The sequence below is a fragment of the Dama dama genome, chromosome 15, assembly GCF_033118175.1.
Source record: "Dama dama isolate Ldn47 chromosome 15, ASM3311817v1, whole genome shotgun sequence".
NCBI classification, from domain to species: Eukaryota; Metazoa; Chordata; class Mammalia; order Artiodactyla; family Cervidae; genus Dama; species Dama dama.
Genome location: NC_083695.1, coordinates 58,529,140 through 58,535,275, shown reverse-complemented (window position 1 = coordinate 58,535,275; position 6,136 = coordinate 58,529,140). Strand labels below are relative to the sequence as shown.

General features: G+C 41.1%; 1 pseudogene; it reads left to right on the top strand.

Moving 5' to 3' along the window:
- Positions 1–841: 841 nt before the first annotated feature.
- Positions 842–1,395, top strand: LOC133070705 (S-phase kinase-associated protein 1-like; annotated as a pseudogene).
- Positions 1,396–6,136: the final 4,741 nt, after the last annotated feature.

Here is a 6,136-nt window from a genome sequence, read left to right as displayed (position 1 = left end):
GAGGAATTACCTCACACCCATCAGCAGGCTTCCTGGTGGCTCAGGCAGTAAAGAATCTGCCTGCAATGTGGGAGGCATGGGTTAAATCCCTGGGTTGGAAAGATCCCCTGAAGAAGGGAAGGGCAACCCACTCCAGTATTCTTGCCTGGAGAATTCCATGGAGAGAGAAGCCTGACATGGTACAGGGTTGCAAAGAGTTGGACATGACTGAGTGACTAACACACAGTCAGAATGATCATCATCAAAAAGTCTACAAACAATAAATGCTGGAGAGGGTGCGGAGAAAAGAGAACCCTCCTACACTGTTGGTGGGAATGTAAATTGGTACAATCATTATGGAGAACAGTACGGAGGCGCCTTAAAAAAACCTAAAACTGAACCACCATACAACTCAGCAATCCCACTCCTGGGCATGTGAGCCAATTTGTATTCTGTTTGTGCTCAGTCACTTCAGCTGTGTCTGACTCTTTGCAACCCCATGGACCATGGCCCACTAGCCTCCTCTGTCAATGGGATTTTCCCAGCAACAATACTGGAGTGAGTTGCCATGCCCTCCAGAGGATGGCATGCTCCCTGCTCCAGGGGATCTTCCTGACCCAGAGATTGAACTCACATCTCCTGCCTCTCCTGCACTGCAGGTGGTTCTTTACCTACTGATTCATCAGGGGTATATATTCAGAGAAAATCATAATCCAAAAGGACACATGCACCTCAGTGTTCACTGCACCACTATTTACAGCAGCCAAGACGTGGAAGCAACCTAAATGTCCATCGACAGAGGAATGCATAAAGAACATGTAGTACATATATACAATGAAATATTACCCAGCCATGAAAAAGATTGAAATAGGTATTGGCCTTGTTCTCTGTCTTTCTGTTTTGCCATTTGCAGATGCTGCCCTCTCTCTTCAGCCTCAGGCCTGCCGTCTCCTTGAGACCTAACACCATGCCTTCAATTAAGTTGCAGAGTTCTGATGGAGACATATTCAAAGTGAATGTTGAAACTGCAAAACAATCTGTGACTGTGAAGACCATACTAGAAAATTTGAGAATGGATGATGAAGATGATGCTCTAGTCCCCTTGCCAAATGTTAATGCAGCAATATTTTAAAAAGGTCATTCAGTGGGATGAGAACAAAGAAAAGCGAACAGATGATAACCCTGTTTGGGATCAAGACTTCCTGAAAGGTGACCAAGGAACACCTTTTGAGCTTATAGTGGCAGCAAAATACTTAGACATCAAAGTTTTGCTTGATGTTACCTGCAAGACTGTTCCCAGTATGATGCAGGGGAAAACCCCCTGAGGAGATTTGAAAGACATTCAATATCAAAAATGATTTCACTGAAGAAGAGGAAGCTCATGTACGCATAGAAAACCAGTGGTGTGAGAAGTGAAATTTTGTGTCTGACATTGTAACACTGTAAGGGTTACTCCAAATACTAGTTGCACTAGTATTTGTTTATAATTTGTTTGTAATTGTTAATATTAGAAAAACAGTCAACAAATGCAGCAGCAAGCCAACTGTATTAGAAGAGTGTTGTCCTCATTGCACGTGTAGTTTCAGTACAGATCCCACACTTACAGCTCGGTTTCTTCGAGCGTGATCAAAAGTTTCTTTGTTCTGAATAAAACTGAACTGTGGGTTCTCTATGCTGCTGCTGCTAAGTCGCTTCAGTCGTGTCTGACTCTGTGAGACCCCATAGATGGCCGCCCACCAGGCACCCCTGTCCCTGGGATTCTCCAGGCAAGAACACTGGAGTGGGTTGCCATTTCCTTCTCCAATGCATGAAAGTGAAAAAAGTGAAGTCGCTCAGTCATGTCCGACTCTTAGCGACCCCATGGACTGCAGCCTACCAGGCTTCTCCATCCATGGGATTTTTCCAGGCAAGAGTACTGTAGTGGGGTGCCATTGCCTTCTCCGGTGGGTTCTCTATAAAAAGTGACATTTTGGACTTTCCCTTTTTTTTAATGCAATTTCCACCTCGTTTATTGTCCAGTTAATTTTAGTTTCATGGCCTTTAAAGTTGGCATTATAAATAAAGCAACTTAAAAAAAAAAAGAATGAAATAATTCCATGCGCAACAACATGGATGGACCTAGAGATTATCATAGTAAGTGAAGTAAGTCAGACAAAGATAAATATCACATGATGTCACTCATATGTGGAATCTAATTTTTAAAAAGATATAAATGAACTTATTTACAAAACAGAAGCAATGTCAAAAACAAACTTACAATTACCTAAGGGAAACCATGGGGTGAGGGAGGAGTAAATCAGGAGCTTAAGATGAGCACACACAAACTATTGTATGTAAGATAGATAAATCAAGAAGGACCTACTGTACAGCACAGGGAACTCTGCCCCAATATTCTCTGATAACAGATATGAGAAAAGAATGAATGTATGTATATGTATATATATATACACACACACATATAACTGAATCATTTTGTTGTACATCTGAAACTAATACAATATTGTAAAACAACTATACTCCAACAAAATTTAAAATTTGTTTTAAAAAGTGTACAATTCTAGTTACAGAGAGACAAAGATCGGGGTCTTGCCTTGCACCCCAGATATTTCAGCCACCTGACATGGCTATAGCCAGCATACATAAATCTGTTGCAAATTGGGAAAAGGCCTTTAAACCTACCAATGGACACAGTTTGAGGAGTGGAACGGAAGTTGGATTTTAAGCCTCACCTACCCCCTTGCCTAACGGTATACAGCCACCTTGAAAATAACCCAGTATTTTCTACATAGGTATTATGATAATGAAGTAAGATGGCAGATAAAAAGCTTTTAGGCTAGTACCTGGCATATGATAAGCACCTAATATAACTTTTTCTTTTTCTCCATTGGACACAGCACTGATGGGGCTCTGCTCTCTAATTTTCCCTAATCTTGTTCTTCCATTTCACAACCAAAAAATACTGAAATAACTCTTTCTGGAGTTATTTCTCCACTGATCTCCAGTGGCATATTGGCACCTACTGACCTGGGGAGTTCATCTTTCAGTGTCCTATCTTTTTTTCTTTTCATACTGTTCATGGGGTCCTCAAGGCAAAAATACTGAAGTGGTTTGCCTGGAAACTCTACTTTCATTTAAGTAGAATGTTTTATTTATCAACTCATCTGAATAACTCAAAATACTTTGAATGTTATGAAGTGAAACTGGAAACATTTATAAAAAGACTTCATCAGTATTTCCCCAAATTAAATGGCACTGGAGAGTAGATAATGAATATTTTTTTCATCACTGGTGTTAAAACAAGATCATAGTCCCTAAAAGGACCCACTTAGGAGGCCCTGTCACCAAACTGAGACTTAATTATAGCTTCAGCTCTCCCAAAAATGGAAACATAAACCAGTCAATCAAGAATCACAAGATCAGTACTAGTCAGGTCATCTGCCTGCCATCCCCTGAAGAAAAGTAATTTTGCAATAACCAACTCACTTGTTTGCCTACCATAACTTCCTGGTTCTGCTCCTTTCTGGCTATAGAAGTCTTTCATTTCATGCGGTTGTCTGGAGCTCTTTTTCTCTGCTAGATTGGATGCTGCCTGATTCAAATTGATTTTTTCTCAAATAAACTCTTCAAGTTTTTAATATGCCTTAGTTTACAACACTGGACACTATCAAATAACTTGACATTCTCCAAAGAAAATCATCTAGAGAACACTCAAAGGTTTCTTGAAACAAAGTTTTCTTGAACAAAAGTTTTAAAATATGAGCTGAATGTTAGGTAATATTAAAAAAACTGCTATTGTTTGTTAAGTGGCTGCACGGCACTAGAACGACTATGAGGAGATACCCCACATCCAAGGACAGAGAAGCACCAGCAAGATGGTAGGCACTGGAGACCCAGGAGAAAGGAGCAGTGACCCCACAGGAGAGTGACTCAGACTTGCCCATGAGTGTCCAGGAGTCTCCGGCAGAGGCGTGGGTCGGTGGTGGCCTGCTGCAGTCTGGGGGCACTGAGTGTGGCAGTCCATGCACGGGACCTTTGAAGGAGGTCGCCATTATCTTCATTACCTCCACCATAGTTTCACCTCAGGTAAATAACAAGGAGGGAACCCAGCCCCACCAATCAACAGAAAATTGGATAAAAGATTTCCTGAGCATGGCCCAGCCCATCAGAACAAGACCCAGTTTCCCCCTCAGTCGGTCTCTCTCTTTAGGAAACTTCCATAAGCCTCTTATACTTCTCCAGGAGAGGGCACACAGAATGAAAAGCACAATCACAGGAAACTAACCAATCTGATCACATGAACCACAGCCTTATCTAACTCAATGAACCTATGAGCCATGCCACGTAGGGCCACCCAAGATGGACAAGTCATGGTGGAGAGTTCTAACAAAATGTGGTCCACTGGAGAAAAGAATGGCAAACTAATTCAGTATTCTTGCCTTGAGAACCCCATGAACAGTAAGAAAAGGAAAAAAGATATGACACAAAGATGAACTCCCCAGGTCAGTAGGTGCCCAATATGCTACTGGATATCAGTGGAGAAATAACTCCAGAAAGAGTGAAGAGATGGAGCCAAAGCAAAAACAACACTCAGTTGTGGATGTGACTGGTGATGGAAATAAAGTTCAATACTGTAAAGAGAAGTATTGCATAGGAACCTGGAATGTTAGGTCCGTGAATCAAGGCAAATTGGAAGTAGTCAAACAGGAGATAGCAAGAGTGAATATCAACATTTTAGGAATGAGCAAACTAAAATGGACTGGAAGGGGTGAATTTAACTCAGATGACCATTATATCTACCGCTGTGGGCAAGAATCCCTTAGAAGAAATGGAGTAGCTATCACAGTCAACAAAAGAGTCCGAAATGCAGCACTTGGATCCAATCTCAAAAATGACAGAATGATTTCTGTTCGTTTCCAAGGCAAACCCTTCAATATCACAGTAATCCAAGTCTATGCCCCGACCAGTAATGCTGAAGATGCTGAAGTTGAATGGTTCTATGAAACCTACAAGACCTTCTAGAACTAACACCCAAAAAAGATGTCCTTTTCATTATAGGGGACTGGAATGCAAAAGTAGGAAGTCAAGAAACACCCGGAATAACAGGCAAATTTGGCCTTAGAGTACAGAATGAAGCAGGGCAAAGGCTAATAGAGTTTTGCCAAGAGAACACACTGGTCATAGCAAACACCCTCTTCCAACAACACAAGAGAAGACTCTACACATGGACATCACCAGATGGTCAATACTGAAATCAGACTGATTATATTCTTTGCATCCAAATATGGAGAAGCCCTATACAGTCAGCAAAGACAAGACCAGAAATTGACTGGGGCTCAGATCTGAACTCCTCATTGCCAAAATCAGACTTAAATCGAAGAAAGTAGGGAAAACCACTAGACCATTCAGGTATGACCTAAATCAAATCTCTTATGATTATACAGTGGAAGTGACAAGTAGATTCAAGGGATTAGATCTGATAGACAGGCGCCTGAAGAACTATGGACGGAGGTTCCTGACATTGCACAGGAGGCAGGGATCAAAACCATTTCCAAGAAAAACAAATGCAAAAAGGCAAAATGGTTGTCTGAGGAGGCCTTACAAATAGCTGGGAAAAGAAGAGAATTGAAAGGTAAAGGAGAAAAGGAAAGATATATCCATTTGAATGCAGCGTTCCAAATAATAGTAAGGAGGGATAAGAAAGCCTTCCTCAGTGATCAATGCAAAGAAATAGAGGAAAACAATAGAATGGGAAAGACTAGAGATCTCTTTAAGAAAATTAGCAATACCAAGGGAACATCTCATGCAAAGATGGGCAAATAAAGGACAGAAATGGTATGGACCTAACAGAAGTAGCAGAAGTAGAAGATATTAAGAAGAGGTGACAAGAATACACTGAAGAACTATACAAAAAAAGATCTTCATGACCCAGATAATCACAATGCTGTGATCACTCACTTAAAGCCAGACATCCTGGAATGCAAAGTCAAGTGGGTCTTAGCAAGCATCACTATGAACAAAGCTAGTGGAAGTGATGGAATTCCAGCTGAGCTATTTCAAATCCTAAAAGATGATGCTCTGAAAGTGCTGCACTCAATATGCCAGCAAATTTGGAAAACTCAGCAGTGGCCACAGGACTGGAAAAGGTCAGTTTTTATTC